Source organism: Callithrix jacchus, chromosome 8 (genome assembly GCF_049354715.1).
Source record: "Callithrix jacchus isolate 240 chromosome 8, calJac240_pri, whole genome shotgun sequence".
Taxonomy (NCBI): domain Eukaryota; kingdom Metazoa; phylum Chordata; class Mammalia; order Primates; family Cebidae; genus Callithrix; species Callithrix jacchus.
In genome coordinates, this window is record NC_133509.1 from 22,314,583 (window position 1) to 22,338,554 (window position 23,972).

At 42.9% G+C, this 23,972-nt stretch overlaps 1 protein-coding gene across 4 annotated transcripts in view; it reads left to right on the forward strand.

Annotated features, from left to right (window-relative positions):
• The window catches only part of PTPN9 (protein tyrosine phosphatase non-receptor type 9), a 99,451-nt gene that overhangs the window by 20,928 nt on the left and 54,551 nt on the right, over positions 1–23,972 (forward strand). For 2 of the 4 annotated variants that reach the window (XM_054240483.2, XM_078333747.1), the window contains exon 2: positions 21,579–21,696. The exons of the other annotated variants lie outside the window; for them this stretch is intronic. The gene's annotated coding sequence lies outside the window, so the exon portion shown is untranslated. The remainder of the gene's footprint in view (positions 1–21,578; positions 21,697–23,972) is intronic. 4 annotated transcript variants of the gene reach the window in all.

Sequence of the window (23,972 nt, forward strand, 5' to 3'; positions counted from 1 at the left end):
CTCTCTACTAAAAATAGGAAAATTAGCTGGGCTTGGTGACACGTGCCTGTAGTCCCAGCTACTCGGGAGGCAGAGGCGGGAGAATTGCTTGAACCCACCAAGGAAGCAGAGGTTGCAGTTAGCCGAGATTACGCCCCTGCACTCCAGTGTGGGTGACAGAGCGATACTCCATTTCCAAAAGAAAAAGAAAGCATGGGCTTTAGAGTCAGATTTCGTTTTGCAATCTTGGTTGTATCGTGGGAAGCAGTGTGATTTGGTAAAATCCTTAACTTCCCTTGGGCTTTATTTCCTCATATTTAAAATGTCTTAATAGCCCTGGGCAGGGTGGTTGGTGCATGCCTGTAGTACCAGCTACTCTGGAGGCTGAGGCCCGAGGATCCCTTGATCTCAGGAGCTCGAGGTCAGCCTACGCAACAGTGAGATTTTTGTCTCTGAAAAATTTTTTTTTAAGTCTTAATATCTACAAATGGGCCTGTTGGAGATGTTGAATAAAACATGGATGTAAAGTATTTGCCCAGCACACTGTAAGCACTCAGTAAACATTGGTCTGTCTCACTCCTTCCAGGCCATTCCTTTAAAATCTTAATTTTTGACCGGGCAACATGGCTCATGTCTGTAATCCCAATACTTTGGGAGGCCGAGGCAGGATGATTGCTTGAGCCTAGTTCAAGAGCAGCCTGGGCAATACAGTGACAGCCTATCTCAACAAAAAAGAAAGAATTAAAAAAAAAAACAACTTTAAAAAAAATTTTATTAAATTTTCTTTTAATTCAGTCTCCATAGAGACTGTCAAAAATCACCAATGCCTACTATATTGAAAGTCGTCACAGCAGGGTATTGGGAAAACTTTTCAATTAGCAATAAATCTTTTTATTTTAATGTCCTTTAAAATTGACTCCACCTTCCTACTTCCTAATGTCTCACCTCACCCCTGCCATGGAGCCTTGCCCTGTTGCCCAGGCTGGAATGCAGTGGCACCATCTTGGCTCACTATAACCTCTGCCTCCCGGATTCAAGCAATTCTCTTTCCTCAGCCTCCCAAGTAGCTGGGTCTACAGGCGTATACCACCACACCTGGCTAATTTTTTGTATTTTTTTAGTAGATAATGGGTTTCACTGTGTTACCTGGGCTGGTGGCGAACTCCTGAGCTCAGGCAATCCACCTGCCTCGGCCTCCTAAAGTGCTGGGATTACAGGTGTGAGCCACTGCGCCCAGCTGAATTTTTTGTATTTTTAGTAGAGATGGGGTTTCACTGTGTTAGCCAGGATGGTCTCGATCTCCTGACCTCGTGATCCTCCTGCCTCAGCCTCCCAAAGTGCTGGGATTGTAAGTATGAGCCACCGGCCCATCTTATAATGGTTTTTTAAGGCTGTGTTTGGGTGTGATTGATTGTCAGCAGGGCTATGATATGCCCCGTTGTGGCAGCACACTTGGTCACAGAAAGTAGTGGTTAAGAGCTATGGTTGGCCCTCTGTATCTTTGGGTCCCGCATCCATGGATTCAACCAAGTGCAGATCAAAAATATTCAGGGAAAAATACTAATAAAAATAATAGTACAGGCTAGGCACAGTAGCTCACACCTCTAAACCCAGCACTTAGGGAGGCCAAGGCTGGTGGATCATGAGGTCAAGAGATCAAGAACATCCTGGCCGACATGGTGAAACCTGGTCTCTACTAAAAATACAAAAATTATCCGGGTGCCACACCTGCCTATAACCCCAGCTACTTGGGAGGCTAGGACAGGGGAATCGCTTGAACCCAGGAGGCAGAGATTGCAGTGACCCGAGATCATGCCACTGCACTCCAGCCTGGCAACAGACTGATACTTCATCTCAAAAAATAAATAAATAAAGTATATGGGAGCTGATTGCAGTGTCTTCAGCCTTAGCAACAGAGTGAGACTCTCAAAAAATAAATAAATAGGCTGTGCATGGTGGCTCATGCCTGTAATCCCACCACTATGAGAAGCTGAGGCAGGCAGATCATGAGGTCAGGAGATCAAGACCATCCTGGCCAACGTGAGGAAACCCCATCTCTACTAAAATACAAAAATTAGCAGGGCGTGGTGGTGCGTGCCTGTAATCCCAGCTACTTGGGAGGCTGAGGCAGGAGAACCGCTTGTACCTAGGAGGCGGAAGATACCGTGAGCCAAGATGGCGCCACTACACTCCAGCCTGGCGACAGAGCAAGAATCCGTTTCAAATAAACAAACAGATAAATAAAGTATATGGGAGCTGATTGCAGTGTCTTGAGCCTGTAATCCCACCCACTTAGGAGGCTGAGGTGGGAGGATCGCTTGAGCCCAGGAGTTTGAGGCTGCAGTGAGCTTTCATTGGGCCACTACATTCTAGCCTGATGACGAAGCAAGACCCAGTCTCTTAAAGAAAAAGTATATAGGAGAATGTGCATAGATTGTATGCAAATACTATGCCATTTTATATGAAAGTTGGGCATCCACAGATTTGGTATCTGAAGGCAGCCCTGGAACAAATTCCCCACTAATACCGAGTAATTGTTGCATTCTGCAGATTTCTGTGCGATTATGGGTGAGATGCCTAACCTTTTTCTACCTCAGTTTCATCATATGTAAAATGTGGATAATAATAGTACTTGACATAAAAGATTGTTATGAGTATTAAATAAGTTGGCTGGGTGTAGTGGCTCACGCCTATAATCCCAGCACTTTGGGAGGCCAGGGTGGGTGGGTCACCTGAGGTCAGGGGCTCGAGACCAGCCTGACCAACATGGAGAAACCCACAAAAAAATACTTTGTATTTGTAAAAATACAAAATTAGACGGCTTGGTGGTGCATGCTGTAATCCTAGCTACTTGGGAAGCCAAGGCAGGAGAATCACTTGAACCCGGGAGGCAGAGGTTGCGGTGAGCCAAGATCGCACCATTGCATTCCAGCCTGGGCAACAAGAGTGAAACTAAGTCTCAAAAAAAAAAAAAAGTTAATATATGTAAAGTTCTTGGAACAGTGCCTGGCAGCTAGTGCTGTTTAGTCTTTGCTCCTGTTAATATTGTAAACTACAGTTAATAATGCCCATTTTGTTTATAAGAATTAAATGAGGTTGCTGGGTGCAGTGGCTCACACTTGTAATCCCAGCACTTAAGGAGACTGAGGCACGTGGATCATCTTAGGTCAGGAATTCAAGACCAGCTTGGCCATCATGGTGAAACCCCATCTCCACTAAAAATGCATAAAATAGTGGGGTGTCATGGTATATGCCTATAATCCCAGCTACTCTGGAGGCTGAGGCAGGAGAATTGCTTGAATTCGGGAGGCAGAGTTTGCATGAGCCAAGATTGCACCACTGCACTACATCCTGGGAGACAGAGCAAAACTGTCTGTGTCAAAAAAAAAAAAAAAAAATTAAATGAGATAAGTATGTCAACTACTTAACATTTTGCCTGTTCTTTGTATCAGTGCTTTTCAAACTTAATAATGCATAAAAAATTACCTGCATTCCACAGCTGGATCAGCAAAAAAAAAAATAATAATAATAATAATAATTACCTGGGGGTCTTGTTAAAATGCAGATTCTGATTCAGTTGTGGGGCCCAAGATTCTGGCAGGCTCCTAGGTGACAACAGTGACGCTGGTCTGCAGACCACACCTGAGTATCACTGCTAGATTTTCTGTTTCTTTATTTCTCAGTTCAGTTGTATGTGTTTTTTTGTTCTTGAAAGACTTATTTTCAGTGAATTTGCTTCTGGTAATCACAACTCCCCTTTCTAAAAGCTTAAAACTCATCTTTTAAAAAATAATCCATAGGTCAGCGCTAGGTATGTATGTATGTATGTGAAAGAGAGATGATTTGCAGAGTTTACCAAGGATTGATGTCAAGGTCGTTAGGGACTGGAAACTTTTGCAGCTCTCAGTAGATGCTCTTGCTTAGAAATTAGTATCACATTTGTTCATCTCCTGCCTCTGACACCTTATTCATCTTTAAAGATCTATAGCAGGCTGGGTGTGGTGGCTTGCACCTGGAATCCCAGCACTTTGAGAGGCTGAGGCAAGCAGATCACTTGAGTTCAGGAGTTTGAAACCAGCCTGGCCAACATGGTGAAAACCTGTCTCTACTAAAAATACAAAAATTAGTCGGGCATGGTGACGTATGCCTGTAATCCCAGCTACTGGGGAGGCTGAGGCAGGAGAATTGCTTGAACCTGGGAGGCAGAGGTTGCAGTAAGCCAAGATCGTGCCATTGCACTTCAGCCTGGATGATGAAGTGAGACTCTGTCTCAAAAAAAAAAAGATCTACAGTAGAGGTTCATCAGGCTCTTTTGGAGTTCTCAGGATTGTCAAATTGTTAGGGGCTCTGCTGTTTTGAAATTCACTTCTTTCTTTCTACAGAGCTTGTTTTTTCCCTCTTCAAACTGATCATTGTACTTGACAGAGAAATTGAAAAAGGAGTTGATCAAGACAGGTTTGGGGGGCGGGATTGGAGGTAGACAGGGTCTTACTCTATTACCCAGGGTAGAGTACAGTGATGTAATCATGGCTCACTGCAGCCTTAACTTCCCAGGCTTAAGCAGCTCTCCCACCTCAGCCTCCCGAGTAGCTAGGACTATCGGCATGCATTGCCACACCCAGCTAATATTTTTAATTTTGGTAGAGATGAGATCTTGTTATGTTGCCCAGGCTGGTTTCAAACTCCTGGTCTCAAGCAATCCTTCTGCCCCAGCCTCCCAAGCTCTAGACAGTTCTCACAAAACTCTTCTTGTTATCCTTAACTTTATTAACAAGCCTTGCTTCATTATGGGCTGTTCTTAGAGCCACCACTCTTTTTTTTACTATGCCTCTATTTTTTGTACATGTTTGTGAGTGACCATTTGACATCTGTACTCAGGAATGCTTTTCGATTGTGCTAGTCTCTTCAGATTGTTTCCTTTTTAAATTTGAAATTAGCAGCCAGGTGCGGTGGCTCATACATTGTAACCCCAGCATTTTGGGAGGCTGAGGTGGGCAGATTGCTTGAGCCCAGGAGTTAGAGATTAACCTGGGCAACCTCGTCTCTACAAAAAATACAAGAATTAGCCAGGTGTGGTGGTCCACACCTGTAGTCCTAGCTACTCATGAGGCTGAGGCAGGAGGATCACTTGAGCCTGGGAGGTCGAGGTGTCACTGAGGCTTGTACTCACCACTGTAATCCAGTCTGAGTTACAAAGACCATGTCTCAAAGAAAAAAAATAAATAAATTGGAATAATTTATAATTAATTGCATAATTCATATTATCTCACTTTTAAGGATGAAAAAAAATAAAAACGCCAGCATCTGGCTAGGCACAGTGGCTCACACCTGTTAATCCCAGCACTTTGGGAGGATGAGGGGGGAAGATTGCTTGAGCCCAGGAGTTTGAGATTACAGTGGGCTATGATTGCCCCACTGTACTTCAGCCTGGGTTACAGAGGAGACCCTGTCTCTATTTCATTTTTTTTTTTTTAGACTGAGTCTCCCTCTGTTGCCAGACTGGAGTGCAGTGGCACTATCTCGGCTCACTGCAACCTCCAACTCCCTGGTTCAAGCAATTCTGCCCTCAGCCTCCCGAGAAGCTGGGATTACAGGCATGCACCACCACGGCCGGCTATTTTTTTTCCTTTTTTTTTAAATATATTTTTTTATTTTTAGTAGAAACGGTGTTTCACCATGTTGGCCAGGATGATCTCGATCTCCTGACCTTGTGATCCACCTACCTCAGCCTCCCAAAGTGCTGGGATTACAGGTGTGAGCCACTGCGCCTGGCTTATTTTTTTTCCCCTTGTTTCTAAAGAAAAAAACAAAAATGGAAATTAAAACAAAAAGCAATACTAGCATCTGTCTTCTTTTTAGAAGTTTATATTATGATATTTTAATTTAGTTAAATCTGCATTTTTTTTAAAGACAGGGTTTCAGCTGGGCATGGTGGCGCGCACCTGTAGTCCCAGCTTCTTGGGAGGCTGAGGCAGGGGAATTGCTTGAACCCAGGAAGCAGAGGTTGCAGTGAGCCGAGATCATGCCACTGCACTCCAGCCTGGTGCCTGGCAACAAAACAAGACTGTGTTTCAAAAAAAAAAAGCAAGGTTTCACCATGTTGGTCAGGCTGTTCTTGAACTCCCAACCTCAGGCGATCCGCCTGCCTTGGCCTCCAAAGTGCTTGGATTACAGGCGTGAGCCACCACGCCTAGCCTAAATCTGCATTTTAAAAGCACTGTAATAAGGTGGTTATAGTATGGGCTCTCTACAGTCTCAAAACTTATGTTCTCTTGTTCTGGGACTTTGGACAAGTTACCTAACAGTTGGAAATCTGTTTTCTCATATATAATATAGGGATAATAATATAGGGTATCAGTCTTTAAGGGCTATTGAGAGAATTTGATAATCCATCTAAATCTTAGTCTCTGACTTGTGGTTAGAACTCTATACCCAGTAGGGGCCAGGCATGGTGGCTTATGCCTGTAATCCTAGCAGTTTGAGAGGCCGAGGCAGGCAGATCACTTGAGGTCAGGAGTTTGACAACAGCCTAGCTAAGATGGTGAAACCCAGACTCTACTAAAAATACAAAAATTAGCCGGGTGTGGTGGTGCACACCTGTAATCCCAGCTACTTGGGAGGCTGAGACTGGAGAATTGCTTGAACTCAGGAGGCCGAGGTTGAGTCACTGCACTTCAGCCTGGGTGACAGAGCGAGACTCTGTCTCAAAAAAAAACAACTCTATACCCAGTAAACATTAGCTATTTTTAAGGTCTGGTGTTACTTAAAGCAGTTTAGTAAATTTTACACAGTGCTTTCAAGGATAGCCAGTTATTTGATCATATGAGACATGCATAGGCAGGTTGTTTTCCTTTTTTGGATGAGCAAATGAATGGCACAGAAGGGTTTTTTTGTTTTTGAGACAGAGTCTTGCTCTGTCACCCAGGCTGGAGAGCAGTGGCATAGTCTCGACTTACTGCAACCTCTGCCTCCTCGGTTCAAGCAATTCTCCTGCCTCAGCCTCCTGAGTAGCTGGGATTATAGCTGCCTGCCACCATGCCTGGCTAATTTTTGTATTTTTAGTAGAGACAGCATTTTACCATGTTGGCCAGATTGGTCTTGAACTCCTGACCTCATGATCCACCTGCCTTAGGCTCCCAAAGTGCTGGGATTACAAGCATGAACCACTGCGCCCTGTCTTTTTTTTTTTTTTTTTTTTTTTGAGACAGAATCTCGCTCTGTTGCCCAGGCTGGAGTGTAGTGGTGCCATCACAGCCCACTGCAACCTCTGCCTCCCAGGTTTAAGCCATTCTCCTGCTTCAGCCTCCCGAGTAACTGGGACTACAGGTGCACACTACCACATCCGGCTAATTTTTTTTGTATTTTTAGTAGAGATGGGTGTCACCATTTGGCCAGGCTGATTTCGAACTCCTGACCTCAGGTAATCTACCCACCTTGGCCTCCCCAAAGTGCTGGAGTTACAGGCATGAGCCACCATGCCCAGCCTGGCACAGGTGGTTTTGACTTTCCTGAGTCAGAGTTCTGCTGTGGCAGAACTGGGTCTTCAATGTAGGATCACTGGTGCTTCATCTAGAGCTTGTATTCTTAACTGCCTCCTGACAACACTTAGTTATTGGCTATCAGACTTTTAAGGATGATGTAGTTACTTTCTTCTTGAAACCCTTTCAATTTTTCACCTAGTATTTCTTGTTGGTCTGGATAAGGTCCAGTGTAGTCATTTTATCATTTTAGAGGATGAAACTGTCAGCAAGAATTTATCAGGCTCTCTGTGCCTGATAAATTCATCCTTTTTAAGGTAAATGTGATATCCACCAAATGTCAAAGTTCATTAAATTTCCTATTTCTTTTTTTTTGAGGCAGAGTCTTGCTGTGTCACTGAGGCTGGAGTGCAGGTGCACAATCTCAGCTCACTGCAACCTCTGCCTCCTGGGTTCAAGCAATTCTTCTTTCTCTGTCTCCCAAGCAGCTGAGACTACAGGCACGTGCCACCATGCCCGGCTCATTTTTCGTATTTTTAGTAGAGATGGGGTTTCACCCTGTTAGCCAGGATGTTCTCCATCGCCTGACCTTGTGATCCACCCACCTCGGCCTCCCAAAGTGTTGGGATTACAGGTAGGAGCCACTGCGCCCAGCCAAAGTTTCCTATTTCTTCTTTTTTAAATTTTTTTGAGATGGAGTCTTGCTCTTGCCAGACTGGAGTGCAGTGGTGCGATCTTGGCTCACTGCAACCTCCGCCTCCCTGGTTCAAGCAGTTCCCCTGCATCAGCCTCCCGAATAGCTGGGATTACAGGTGCGTGCCACTACACCCAGCTAATTTTTTGTATTTTAGTGCAGATGTGATTTTACCATGTTGGCCAGGATCGTCTCAATCTCCTGACCTTGTGATCCGTCTGCCTCTGCCTCCCAAAGTGCTGGGATTATAGGTGTGAGCCACCACGCCCAGTCGAAGTTCCCTATCTCCATAAAATCATTATCACCATGACAATTGTGGGATCAGAGTCAAGAAAACAACCATATTTTCTGTTATTGAGCAGTTTGAAGGGGTCTCCCAACAGCTGTATGATGTTCATTACTCTCTTTTATTCTTATTCAGAAATTTTCTAGTGTGGTTTGTGGATTTCTCCAGGGAAATATCATTTTGGTATGTGCTATCATTCCACTTCCCCTCTTAAGGTTTGAGTTACTTACTTTGGAATTAAAAAGACAAAAATAAATAATACAAATAATAAACATTTGAATTACATTTGCCCATTCATTGATGTACTGTATTCACAGTTCTACCATACTCAGATTTTTATGGGCAGAGGCCATGTCTTATTTTACAAAATCCATAAACTTATTATTTTCAGACAGTCTTGCTTTGTCACCCAGGTTGGAGTGCAGTTGTATCATCTTGGCTCACTGCATCCTCCCCATCCTGTGCTCAAGCAATTCTCGTGCCTCAGCCTCCCGAGTAGCTGAGACCACAGTGTGTGCCACCATACCCAGCTCATTTTTGTATTTGTAGTAGAGACGGGGTTTCTCCATGTTGGCCAGGCTGTTCTCGAACTCCTGACCTCAAGTGATCCTACCTGCCTCAGCCTCCCAAAGTGCTGGAATTACAGGTGTGAGCCAGCATGCCTAGCCATAAATTTACTTTAAATTATTTTATTTTGTATATTCCATTATAGATGTCTGACATTAAAATATTTGCAGGAAATTAAGGTATCTAATTTCCAGATAGTTTCTTCTGTGATTTAATAGTCACCTCTTCCATTGCTTTTCTTCTTGTGTTATTTTCCTGATGTTCTGTCCCAGTTTTATTTAGGACATTTTTGCTCTCTTCTATTTTTTTTTTTTTTTAACTCTTTGGTAGAGATGGGTTCTCACTATGTTGCCTAGGCTGGTCTTGAATTCCTGGGGACAAGCATTCTACCGATCTCAGCCTCCCAAAGTGCTGGGATTACAAGCATGATCCAGCATGCTTGGCCCTCTGTTAAGTTCTCATAATCTTATTGGCAAGTGTTCAAGTATGTTCTGTTTTTTTTTTTTTTTTTTTTTTTTGAGACAGTTTCACTCTTGTTACCCAGGCTGGAGCGCAATGGCGCGATCTCAGCTCACCGCAACTTCCGCCTCCTGGGTTCAGGCAATTCTGCCTCAGCCTCCTGAGTAGCTGGGATTACAGGCACGCGCCACCACGCCCAGCTAATTTTTTGTATTTTTAGTAGAGACGGGGTTTCATCATGTTGACCAGGATGGTCTCGATCTGTTGACCTCGTGATCCACCCGCCTCGGCCTCCCAAAGTGCTGGGATTACAGGTGTGAGCCACTGCGCCTGGCCCTCAAATGTGTTCTAACTACTCTCTGTGCACAGCACTCTTTTAGCAGGCCAACAGCCCATCACCATTGACGCATTTACTTACCAGAATGGTGTCATTGTGCTTTGTGTTGAGTATTCGGTTGTGGCATGGCATGCAGTTGAGTGTGCCCTTGGCTCCTGCACCTTCCCAAGCTTATAGTTCAGTGGGAGCAGATAGACAATAACATAAGCTTTGTAATACTATTTGCTCAGTGCTTGGCTGGAAAGCAGTAAAAGTTTATAGGATGAAGTGGGATTTAGGCTGACCTGAAGGGTAAATACGAATAAGCCCGGTTTGGGAGTAGAGGAAGGGGAAGAATGTTTTAGCATGATCTGGAAAGCCAACTTCAGTTTGCTCACAGCCATTCACACTCCTTCTTTCCTTAGAGAAAAATGTGTTACCAAAGGACCTTCTCACCCTTGTCGTTTACCAATCTCTTTAGATTTTTTCCCCCCCCAGAAAGACTACAGGTTTCTTCTGGTTTTGTGGTTCACCCCCTCACTAGCTGGAATGAGTGGCAGTTGGCAAGCTGTCTTCAGGTTCTTGTGGAGAGTGTGACCAGCTACCCCTGTTACCTCCCTCTGGGAACCTAGATGACTTTGCTCTTGTTAGTGGATGAGGAGCTTCTTGGTTTTTTTGTATATGTGTTTTGTTTGTTGTTGTTTTGCTTTTTGAGACAGGTTCTGCTCTGTCACCCAGACTGGAGCACAGTGGCATCATTGTGGCTCACTGCAGCCTTGGCCTCCCAGGCCCTTCAGCCTCCTTCTAGGGCCACAGCAGTACACCACCATGCCCAGCTAATTTATTTTCATATTTTGTGGAGATTGGATATCCTTATGTTGTCCAGGCTGGTTTCTTTCTTTTTTTAAACAATTTAAAAAAATTTTTTTTTTCTTCTTGCTGGTTTCAAACTCCTGGGCTTAAATGATCCTCCTGCCTTGGCCTCCCAAAGTGTTGGGATTATGGGCGTGAGTGCCCACACCTGGCCAAAAGCTTCTCGTTTACTTGGCAGATTTTGTTTTTTTCTCTGTTTCTCTTCTGTGTTATATTCTTCTGCCTCTCAGCCTCTTTTTTTTTTTTTTTTTTTTGAGACGGAGTTTCGCTGTTGTTACCCAGAATGGAGTGCAATGGCACGATCTTGGCTCACCGTATCCTCTGCCTCCTGGGTTCAAGCAATTCTCCTGCCTCAGCCTCCTGAGTAGCTTGGTACTACAGGCGCGCACCACCATGCCCAGCTAATTTTTGTATTTTTAGTAGAGACGAGGTTTCACTTTGTTGACCAGGATGGTCTCGATCTCTTGACCTCGTGATCCACCCGCCTCGGCCTCCCAAAGTGTTGGGATTATAGGCATGAGCCACTGCACCCGGCCCTCTCAACCTCTTAATATAAATTTTCTCCTGTGACAATTTAGAATTGTTTACTTCCTTGTTTAATTATTTCCTCTGTTGTCTCTGGGAATTGTGCATCCTCTTCGGTAACGTTTGCCTGGCAAGTGGTTTTTAAACCTAAGAGGGGAGATTCCAGCCTGTGTTTATAGTAAGTATGCTATTGGCAAATGCCTCCAGCGGGAAAGTGATTGTGGTACACTCTTACAGTGCACTGAAGCATCCCCATCTAGGGCTAGCAGTTTGTAAAAGCAGCTGTCATCCTTTACCCCTGTGTAGAGCTCCCTAACTCATTTTTTTTTTTTTGGCCCTGAAATGAAGATTACCAACAAACTTATCATTTGGTGACATAGTTTCAAAAATATTATATTCAGAAATTCCTGTTTTGTATATTTTAGTTAAAGGCTATATAAAATGAATACATTTTATTTTTTGAGTAGATAATATAGTCATATGATTTGAACTTAAAAAGATACAGAAAGGAATATGGAAAATATTAATCTTCTCACCATGTCTTCCAGCCTAGTTCTTCTCTGAGATAGCTGATGCTACCAGTTAGTTTCTTGTGTGTCCTTCAAGAGTAATTTTATGCATAGATCAACAAACAAATGACACATATTACATAATAAGATGAATGATAGGTGTCTTGTATTTCCCAAGCCCATTTAGTGCAGTGGAAAGACTATAAGGATTTGAAAAGACTTGGATTCAGTCCTCAAAACATCAGCTCTGTCATTTATTGGTTGAGTAACCTTGGACAGTTTGCTTTGGCTCCGTGAGCCTTTAATTTCTTTATGTGATTAATAATACCTAGCTTGTCAGTGTTGAGTGTGATGTAGTATGGTTCCTTCTTTGGTATATTTTAAATGCTTCACTCACGGTTGCTATTGTGATTTTTTGCAGAGCCATGCTCTTTGGTCTGTGTGAACTGGGAGGGGCAAAATCTTGCTCTAAAAAAATGAAGGGATTGAATGGACTTCTTTACTGTAATAAGTGACTAATGCTGTCTTATGTGTGCAAAGGAACCATGACCCAAGGGAGACAGAAATAGCATTTGAAAAGGAATAGAACATTTTCTGCTCATCAGGTAGTGGAGACAGACTGTTCCAGATTTGGGGCTGTCACACTTGGCTGGTGGAGCGCTGATAAACCTTAGCCCTTCACTCGTGCAGGTAGGAAGTCATTAACACTGAGGAGCTTTTCCTGTTTAACAGCTCAATTAACTCTGGCCCCTCTGTGTTGCCTGAAGCTTTGGACTCAGATGGGAAGCTTCACTTGGTCAGCCCTGGTTTCCTGTTGTTCTGTTCCAGTGTGATACTAATCCTTTAATAGCAGTTAGCTTTTTTCTTCTTGGGTTTTTGCATAATGCTTGATGTGATAGGTGGAAGCGTACCATGGTTTCAGAACCATCCCATTTGGTTTCATAAGGCAGATGAGTGTTAGGCTTTTCATTTTTTATATTTTTTAAGAAAGAGTCTCTGTCCCCCAGCTGGAGTGCAGTGGCCTGCACTCACTGCAACTTCTGCCTCCCAGGTTCAAGCGATTCTTCTGCCTCAGCCTCCAGAGTAGCTGGGACTACAGGGTGTGTGCCACTGCACCCAGCTAATTGTTGTAGATTTAGTAGAGATGGGGTTTCACTATGTTTTGCCAGGTTATTCTCTAACTCCTGACCTCGTGATCCGCCTGCCTCGGCATCCCAAAGTGCTGGGATTATAGGCGTGAGCCACCATGCCAGGTCAGGCTTTACTTCGTGGTTATTTGGCCTTACCCTTTCTGATGAGATTTGTAGGGCTTTGAGTTTGAAGTTCATATAGTCCCTAAATGGGTAAACAAGAAAGATGTTCTGTCTTGCAACAGGTAGATATCAGAATAAAGAGACCTGATAGCATGGGTTATCTTTTAAAGTAAGAAAATTTTTGTAAGCTCACTGTGAAAGATTCTGTGCCAGATGTTGTTTTAAGCAGTTGGTTCTGAGTTCCCAATATATGTTTATCCAGGTTGTTGGGAGTAGTCCTATTAATGATTTATCTTTTTTTTTTTTTTGAGACAGAGTCTCCCTCTATTGCCCAGGCTGGAGTACAGTGGTGTGATCTTGGCTCACTGCCTCCTGGGTTCAAGTGATTCTCCTGCCTCAGCCTCCCAAGTAGCTGGGATTACATGCGCATACCACTATGCCTGGCTAACTTTTGTATTTTTAGTGGAGACACGGTTTCACCATGTTGGCCAGGCTGGTCTCAAACTTCTGGCTTCAAGTAATTCGCCTCAAGTAACTCCCTTGGTTCCCAAACTGCTGTGATTATAGGCATGAGCCACTGGGCCCGGCCTGAATATGTGAACTTCTAAAGTGTGAAGTACAAAATTTCTTATGGCTAAGACCTGTAGAAGGTATCATTAAAAAATTTAAAGACATAAGATACCCATAGTTTCTCTGCCCTTTTGAAGGAAAGCATCAAAAATAAAAAACAAAAGTGAAACTGACTTTTACAACAGTTTAGTTCATAGAGATAGAGCAAATAAATAGGCACAAGGAAAGAAAAGAGAGTAGAGTCAACTAAATTTGAATGCACTGTAAATACTTATAAACAAATAATGTGTGGCTGGGGATGTTGGCTCACGCCTATAATCCCAGCACTTTGGGAGGCCAAGGCAAGCAGATCTCAGGAGTTCGAGACCAGCCTGGCCAACATGGTGAAACAAAACTCTGTCTCTACTAAAAATACAAAAATTAGCTGGACTTGATGGCTCGTGCCTATAGTCCCAGCCACTCAGGAGACTGAGGCAGGAGAATCTCTTGAACCCAGGAGGCAGAGGTTGCAGTGAGCTGAGATCGTGCCACTGCATTCCAGCCTGGATGACAGAGCGAAAGTCTGTCAAGAAAAGAAAAATGTGAATCAGGTCTGATTGGAAGCACTACTTGTGCTGCCTTCCTGTTTGTATTGTTCAGCTGCTGTAAGAATGATCCAGGCTGCTGCTGGGTGAGGTGACTCAAACGCCTGTAATCCTAGCACTTTGGGAGGCTGAGGTGGGAGGATTCCTTGAGACCAGTGTGGGTAACATAATGAGAGTCTGTCTTTATTTAAAAAAAAAAAGGATGATCTAGGTGGGTTGGGATGACTCAAGTCTATAATCCTAGCCCATTGGGAAGCTGAGGTAGGAGGATCTCTTGAGCGCAGGAGTTTGAGACCAGCCTGGGCAACATAGGGAAACCTCATCTCTACAGAAAAATTTAAAAATTAGCCAAGTGTGATGGTGCATACTTGCAGTCCTAGCTACTCAGGAGGCTGAGGTGGGAGGATTGCTTGAGCCTAGGAGGTCCAGGCTGCAGTGAGCTATGATCACACCACTGCACTCCAGCCTGGTTAACAGTGAGACCCTGTCTCAAAAAAGAAAAAAGAAAGAGAGACAGGATTTTACTCTTGCCCAGGCATAGATCTTGCTATGATCGTGCAGTGGCATGATCATAGCAAAGTGTAACCGTGACATCCTGGGCTCAAAGGATTCTCTTGCCTCAGCCTCCCTAGTAGCTGGTACTGCAGGTGTGTGCCACCACGTCTGGCTACTTTTCAAAGTTTTGTAGAGATAGGGTCTCACCAGCAGTGTCACACTCCTGGACTCCAGTGATCTTCGCCCATCAGCGTCCTGAAGTGTTGGGATTACAGGCATGGTAACCACACCTGGCCTCATTTTATTATTATTATTATTTGAGTCGGAGTCTCGCTCTGTTTCCCAGGCTGGAGTACAGTGGTATGATCTCAGCTCATTGCAACCTCCACCTCCCAGGTTCAAGCAGTTCTCCTGCTTCAGCCTCCATAGTAGCTGGGATTATAGATAGGCACTGTCACTACGCCTGGGTAATTTTTGTATTTTTGGTAGAGATGGAGTTTTGCCATGTTGGCCAGGCTGGTCTAGAACTCCTGACTTAAGGTGATCTGCCCACCTCTGCCTCCCAAAATGCTGGGATTATAGGCATGAGCCACGATGCTCAGCCCTCATCTTTTTAAATATATACATATTATTTAGTTTTTTAGTATATTGTGCGTGGACATGGTTTAAAAATTTAAAGGTTTCTTATAGTTTATCTTCCTGTGCTGTTTCCCGTTCATTTTCTTTCTTTTTTTTTAATTTTTATTTTTATAGCAACAGGGTCTTGCTTTGTTGCCTAGGCTGGTCCGGAACTCCTGGTCTCAAGTGATCCTCCCGCCTCAGCCTCCCAAAATGTTGGGGTTACTCATGTGAGCCATTACACCCAGCTCCAGTTCATTTTCTCTCCCCAGAAGTGACTAATATTAGCAATTTTTTGTGTATCCTACAAATTTATATGCATATATAAATTCCTATACTTTTTGCTTACGAATTATATTATTTTTTTCATATAGTAAATACTTAGATATATACAGTATGGATTCTGAATTTTATTCTCTTCTTTAACTTTCCTTTTTTTTTTTTTGTTTTTTGTGTGTATGTGAAACAGGGTCTGGCTGTGTCACCCAGGCTGGGGTGCAGTGGTATGATATCAGCTTACTGCATCCTCTGCCTTCTGGGCTTAAGCGATCCTCCCCACTTATGGGGCTATAGGTGTGTGCCATCATGCCAGGCTAGTTTTTGTATTTTTTGTAGAAATGGGGTTTTGTCGCTGGTCTCAAACTCCTGAGCTCAAGCAATCCGCCCACCTCGGCCTCCCAAAGTGCTGAGGTTATGGAGGTGGGCCAGCGCGCCTGGCCTAAAATGCCTGTCTTCATGCATCAGGTTGCTATGCATCTTTAGGCTTGTGTTAGGTATTTCCTTCTGTGCAGTGTTGCATAGTGGTGGTAATAGCAGACATGCTGGCCTTTTCATCTTTAATAGACAAAAAAATGCGGGGCCTATGGGTGATGGATTTTACACAGTGCATTTTCAGCATCTGTTGAGGTTATATACTCTTTTCCTTTATTATCTGTTAACATAAAAATTGCTTTGATAGATCTCCTGATGTTAAACCAAGTCTTTGCATTCCTAAGAGAAGCCTATAATGTCAGAGCTATCTTTATTGTGAAGTTTTATGGTTCTTTTTTTTTTTTTTTTTTTTGAGACGAAGTCTGGCTCTCTCGCCCAGGCTGGAGTGCAGTGGCACAATCTTGGCTCACTGTAACCTCCGCCTCCTAGGTTCAAGTGTTTCTTATGTCTCAGCCTCCCCAGTAGCTGGGATTATAGGCAGGCACCACTATGCCTGGCTAATTTTTATATTTTTAGTAGAGACAGGGTTTTGTCACATTGGTCAGGCTGGTCTTGAATGCCTGACCTCTGGTGATCCACCCACCTTGGCCTCCCAAAGTGTTGGGATTACAGATGTGAGCCACCATGCCCAGCCTTTTTTTTTTTTAAGGGACAACTTAAAAATTGTTTTATTTGACAATTCCTCTTGCTTGTGTTTAAATCTCCATTTCTTTAATTTTCAGCAATAACTAGTATTTCTGTATTTTTGAGATGGAGTTTCACTTTGTTGCCCAGGCTGGAGTGCAATGGCGCAATTTCAGCTCACTGCAACCTCTACCTCCTGGGTTCAAGCAGTTCTCTTGCCTCAGCCTTCTGAGTGGTTGAGATTAATGGTGCCCACCACCATACTTGGCTAATTTTTGTATTTTTAGGAGAGATAGGGTTTCACCATGTTGGTCAGGCTGGTCTCGAACTCCTGACCTCAGGTGATCCGCCCACCTTGGCCTCCCAGAGTGCTAGGATTACAGATATGAGCCACTGTGCCCGGCCTGCAATCACTAGTATTTTTAAAAGTAAATTTTTAAAGTTCCTTGGTTTTCCATCTTTTGTCTGCCCTCTAAATGTTAATATTCTTGAGACTTCAATAATTAATTAATTCATTTATCATAGGTATTTCTTAAGTAAGTGCTTTGTGCCACGTACAGTGCTTGGAACTAGGTGAATAAAATAGACATGATCCCTGTCTTCAGGGAACTTACCTCCCTATTGCTAGATTTTTTTCCTTTCAGTCTGACTTCGCCACTGTTTATAGTCATTTTTGAGGTGGGAGAGGGGAACCAAACTCATCATCTCACCCCTTTGCTTAAAGATCTCTATTGATTCTTTCATGTTTATAGGATCATGTCTGGAATTTGGAGTGCAGCACACAAGGGCCTTCCCAGTCTGGTTCGGTCTCCCTATTCACACATCTCCCACCATTCTCCCTCATACACATTGGATACACTAGCTATGTGATATCCCCAATAAGCCCTGCTCTTTCATGACTCTGATTTGTGATTTGACACATTTTGTTTTCTCTGACTAGAATATGTTCTCTGCCTGACAAATTCCTACTCATCCTTTAAGGCACTCATAAAAAAATTTTTTATATCCATGGAGAGAGTTTGAATCCCATAGTATTCTGTTCATAGATCTGTCTTGAACTTATTATATGGTAAAGACTTATTTATACATCTGCCTCCATGATTAAATGATTGTAAACTGCTTGGAATAGGGTCTTTATGTCTCTATGTGTGTCTTCTCACTTGACCTTAGCCAAAAAGCCAAGAAGTGATCTATGTTGTGTTTTCTCAACAACTGCTATACTGATTAGCACAGAATGGGCTCTCAGCAGATACTTGTTGTGAATGTTTGTCTGACTATAAAGCTGGATACCCAAAAGAGCTGTACCATTCTCTTGTCTTGAAGGGGTTACTACTGCTGCTAGTCGTGGAAGGTCTCTGAACTAAAACAATATATACTGGCCTAATCCTTTCTTCTTCCCTTCCCTTAAATTTGTCTTTAAATTTGTATATGTGTGAATGTGTGTGTAGTGATTGTGAGGATATGTACTTATAAAACTGTGTATTAGTATGTTTCCATTGGCTTTAATTTTTAAATCATTAAGAACATGAAAACAGCTGTATAGGATGATGGGATTATGACTGGACTTTTTTGCACATTTTTGTTATTACATTTTTTATAATTTAAAATCAGAAAATGTACTTAAAATTTTTTTTCCCCAAATGCAGTAAGATCCTATTTAAAAAGCATTATCATTTTAAAAATCACATTTTAAGAAAAGGCAATATTTTCCTGATAAGTGGAAAATATTTGAGATAAATCAGTAAATATTAACTCAAAGGGACTGGATTTGTTTCCTTCTTTGATACATTAGCAAAGAGGTTATGGAAAAATTGTAGTTTGAGTTTGGAAATTCATCAAACGTCTTGCTGCCTTATAGGAAACCAGTGTGTCTTTGCTCAGATTCTGTCTCCTGGCAGATTGATATGATCTGAAGGGATCAATAGATATAAAAAGACAGTAATTCACAATGAAGGAGAGAGAGGAAACAGGCATGAGAGGAGGGTAGTTCATTAGTGCATCCATCACTGAAATAATGGGGAAATGGCATATTTGCTGAAATACAAATTTATCTTCAAATTTGGTAAAAGCCAGACATTGCCTCTTATGGTGAATCACTTTCATTATTTAGGTCCTCATTGCAGGATGACTGACTGCATTTTTTCATGGTGTTTGTTCTGCACGCAGTTGTTTCTTTATTGTAATAAGACCTCTCCATAGTTAGTTTGTTCTGTTAAAAGGGATGCTTGTGCTTAGAATGGCAGTGTTCATTTCTGAAGCTACCAGAGTAGTCTGAAAGTAGGGACAAAAAGATTTAGAAATGAGAACTGAAGCCTAAATACTTCCGGCCTCAGCGTTTTCTTTATAGCCACAGAGCCCTGAATGAGGAGAAATTCTTTAAAGAGTGTTTTCAGCCCAATGCTTAATTTCTTCTCTCTCTCTCTCTTTCTCCTTTCTTTCTTTTTCTTCCCGCTCTTGTCACCCACACTGGAGTGCAATGGCGTGATCTCAGCTCACTGCAACTTCTGCCTGCTGGGTTCAAGCAGTTCTCCCGCATCAGCCTCCTGAGTAGCGGGGATTACAGGCATGAGCCAGCACACCTGGCTAATTTTTGTATTTTTAGTAGAGAGGAGGTTTCACTCTGTTGGCTAGGCTGGTCTGAAACTCCTGACCTCAGGTGATCCACCTGCCTTGGCCTCCCAAAGTGCTGGGATTATAGGTGTGAACCGTTGCACCTGGCCTTTTTTTTTTTTTGAGACAGAGTCTCACTGGGTCACCCAGGCTGGAGTGCAGTAATGTGATCTCTCTGCAGCCTTGATCTCCTAGGCTCAAGCAGTCCTTCTCCCTCAGCCCCCGAGTAGCTGGGACCACAGGCATGTGCCACCATGCATGGCTAATTTTTAAATTTTTTTGTAGAGATGGGGTCTCTCCATGTCACTCAGGCTGGTCTTGAACTCCTGGGCTCAAGCAGTTCTCCTACCTTGGCCTTCCAAAGTGTTGGGATTACAGACACTTATGCCTCCATGCCTGACCTGAACACATATTTCTAGTTTAAATGTGTGCTTTTGTATAAAATGGATTAGAGAGATTGTATTGATACAGGCTAAAGGGAAGCAACAAAGGTCAAACAATTCTAAGATACCCTATCTCTGTTGAAAGAAGTTTTCGTGTGAAATGACTGGAGTGAAGGAAAAAAGAGAATGAACGAACATTCATCCATTCAGAGACAACCATGTGCTGGGTATGGTAGTGTCTGCTCTTCCATCCATTTCTCACTTAAGATGAGGTAATTGAGGCTCAGAGAGGTTAAATGACTTGCCCAAATACCACACAGTAGTGAATAAGAGGATGGATTGATACTTTATAATTCCCAAAACCACACTAAAGTTTCTCCTTTGTGGTTAGGTGACTGACATCTCCGGAGACAGAAGTTTTTTGTTTATTTTAAGAGCAGGTGTAGCTTATAGGTCTGGCTTTTTACTCTCTCCTAGGTTGTCTTGGGACACAGGATTTAAGGTACTACCTGTGGAACTGAGAGTGTCAGCACATTATTCTTGATTTCTTGAGTGGCTAGCTCCTTGCCCAAAGCTCATCTCAAAAGTATAGCTGCTCTTGGGAGTTTGATGTAACATGGAGTCTGTGTTGCTGGTTTTATTCTCTCTGATACCATTATTTCAACACTAGTGAATGGTGTCCAGAGCATACCCTGCTTAATTGACAACCTTCTCAGGTGTTTCATAGCAAGTTCTCTAGTATCTTTATCTTCATGGCCATAGTCAAGTCTTGTTTTTCTTTATTTAAACATGATTGTGGGAGAAGTATGTAATTATAATATGCTTTTTGACTATGCAGGAACAAATCTTACCCTTGAGGCCGGGCATGGTGGCTCACACCTGTAATCCCAGCACTTTGGGAGGCTGAGGCAGGTGGATTGCTTGAGCCCAGGAGTTTGAGATCACCCTGGGCTACATGGTGAAACCCCATCTCTTCTAAAAAATGCAAACGTTAGCCAGGCATGGTGACACATGTGTGTAGTCTCTGCTAATTGGAAGGCTGAGGCAGGAGGATCAATTGAGCCCAGGAGGTTGAGGCTGCAGCAAGCCATGATTGTGCCACTCCACTCCATCCTCAATGACAGAACAAGACCCTGTCTCAGAAAAGCAAAACAATACAAAACAAATCTTACCCTTACCTGAAAAGCTGGTTAAGGAGGGTTGTAAGTGGTAATGTTAGTTTCTCCATATATCAGTTCAGACCTTATCCCAAAGGAAGACCAGAGCTGTTTGAACTCCAGCTCTTCTTTAGCTGCCAGGTGTTAACAACTTGTGTTTCGTAAGCATAGACAGATTCAAACCACTGACCTGGAGTTGAAATATTTTCTAAGCTGTGACTCATCTTTTGTCCCATTCTTTCTTTCACTAGGAAATACACTGAATTTTGATTTCGAGAATTTCAATTATCCCTTCTGAAGAATCTGTTGCTCATTAAAGTTGCTAGGACTTGTCTTTCTGGTAACCAGCAGGGCTACAAATTAGTTTGTATTCAGTGGTTATGTTAAACCCTGTGTAAACAGGGAGAAATTTGATTAACTGGCTAAAGGAAGGTTGTTGAAGATGAGACCTTTGAGACCTTTCTTTCTGACTCCTTTTAGAGATTCATCTCTTACACCAGAGGGATGGCTATGTAGGAGGGTGAATCTGAGGCTGAGCAGAGCAGGTGCTGTGTGTATGTATTTGTATCTGTAAATATCACATCACTGTTTATAGTACACTGGACTCTCTACATGCAAGGCCTGATCAGGCCAAACCAAGAGGAATTGTTCCTGTGCTTAAAGCCAAGAATAACATCCTGACCAGCAGGGGGACAGAGGTCAGCTCAAAGCAACAGTTCTTGGGAGCTGCAGAACATTAAGAACCTTGGAGGAACTGAGCTTAATAAAAAGGAAGGCAAGATGTACTTTGAAGGAAGTGTGTGAAACCTGCATGCCTTTCTCTTATTAGGACATGGTTTATTTATGAAAAATGAAAAAGTTATCTTTTTTTTTTTTTTTCGAGACAGAGTCTCCCACTGTTGCCTGGGCTGGAGAGCAATGGCATGATCTCAGTTCACTGCAACCTCCGCCTCCCGGGTTCAAGCAGTTCTCCTGCCTCAGCCTCCCAAGTAGCTGGGATTACAGGTGCCTACTACCACACCCAGTTAATTTTTTGTATTTTTAGTACAGACAGGGTTTCACTTTGTTGGCCAGGCTGGTCTTGAACTCCTGACCTTCTGATCTGCCTACCTTGGCCTCCCAAAGTGCTGGGATTACAGGTGTGAGCCACTATGCCCAGCCAAAAAATGAAATGTTATCTTAACAGATGGATATGTGATGAGTTCATATCACCTCTTGGTCATTTAGATTTTCCCCTTCTACTTATACATTGATTTATCTGTTGATTATTTTTATTAGAAATTGTATAACTAGCTAAGTAGCAGGAAAAATATGTTCTATTATTCTGGTGTTTTATTCTATAAGCAACATCAGAGAGGCCCACTAGAGAAATGGATTTAAAAGATAATATGTTAATTAAAAAACAAGTACCATGTCTCTTGGGGAATTTACTTACTGGTTAGAGTTTTATTTCTGGGATCTTTCTGTGCTTGCTTCTTTTTCCTGCCATCTTTCCTCATTCTGATGCTGGCCATTCACTCCACAGAGGCAACTCAAACTATTTTCTGAAGGAGCATTCTAAGTTTCTTCTGTTGTCTTCTCCAGGACTCATTTATCTGGCTTGGCTTCAGCTGGTTTCAGGCCAAAGTGATCTGAAAGCTTTTCTTCATGGCCTTTATTTCTTGGCTCTTTTCATGCGCTTTGCCTGATTGGTTTGGCTGGTTCTTTCCTTCTCCAGTGTTGTAAGCTATGTCGCCTTAATTGTAGGGATCTAAAGCTCAGGTGCAGCCTCAGGCCATTTAGACTTTTCCCGGGTTTATAAAGTACTTTTGTCCTTTCCTAGAAATTGACCGATGAATCAGATGTTCTGTTATGAGGTATTGCCGACTCTCCTGGGATTTTAGTTTGCCAGTTATTTAAACAGCGTGTAGCAATTTGGATTGTATTTGCAGAGTAGGACTTGTTGCCAAGACTCCGAAGTAGGTCATTGCTATTATGCTTTTTCTCTTTATTTATTTATTTATTTTTATAGAGACAAGGCCTCACTATGTTGGCCAGGCTGGTCTTGAACTTCTGGCCTCAAGTGATCTTCCTGCCTTGGTGGGTGTTTAATCCAAAGTGTTAGGATTAAAGGTGTGAGCCAACATGCCCAGCCCTCCCTTTCTTTTTCTTTCTTTCTTTTTTTTTTTTTTTTTTTTTTTTTGAGACAGAGTCTTGCTTGTCACCCAGGCTGGAGTGCAGTGGCGCAATCTTGACTTACTGCAATCTTCACCTTCTGGGTTCAAGCAAGTTTCCTGCCTCAGCCTCCTGAGTAGCTAGAATGATAGACATGCGCCACTACGCATGGCTGATTTTTATGTTTTTAGTAGAGATAGGGCTTCACCATGTTGACCAGGCTGGTCTCGAACTCCTGTTCTTAAACAATACACCTGCCTTGGCCTCCCAAAATTCTGGGATTATAGGGGATAGCCACCGTGCCCGGCCCTCCCTTTATTTTTCAATTGAAAAATTAACAAAGACAGAATTACCTTGTCCGTGGTCACATGGTAAGTTGATCTTATACCTTTTGAAGCAAATCTTATTTTTGTATTCCTTATACCTCTCAGTGCAAGTATTAGCTTAACAAATAATAGGTGGTTATTAAATATGAATAAAGAAATCATAACTGTAGGTTGATTGGGAATAGAGATATGGTTAAAATTCAGAATTCTCATCAGGTTCATCATATTGTGGACAAACAGCTGAGAAAAGGTTCCGGATGGAAGGGACAGAATAGCCATGCATGAAGCTTTTAGTAGTGTAGAATGCTCACAAAAAGATAAATCCTGGCGACGCACAGTGCCTCGCCCCTTACCCAGCACTTTGGGAGGCCAAGGCAGGCAAATCACGAGGTGAGGAGTTAGAGGCTAGATTAGCCAATATAGTGAAACCCTGTCTCTACTAAAAATACAAAAATTAACCAGCATAGTAGCGTACAGCTGTACTCCCAGCTCCTTGGGAGGCTGAAGCAAAAGAATCATTTGAACCTGGGAGGCAGAAGTTGCAGGGAGCCAAGATCGTGCCACTGCACTCCAGCCTGGACAATAGAGCAAGACTCTGTGTCAGAAAAGAAAGACATCCCAATTTAGCTCATACCTGCAATCCTAGCACTTTGGGAAGCCAAGATGGAAGGATAATTTGAGCCTTGGAGTTCAAGACCAGCCTGGCCAACAAAGAGAGTTCTCCTCTCTACAAAAAATTAAAAAATTACCTAGATGTAGTGGCATGTACCTGTAGTCACTGCTACTCAGAAGGTGGAAACA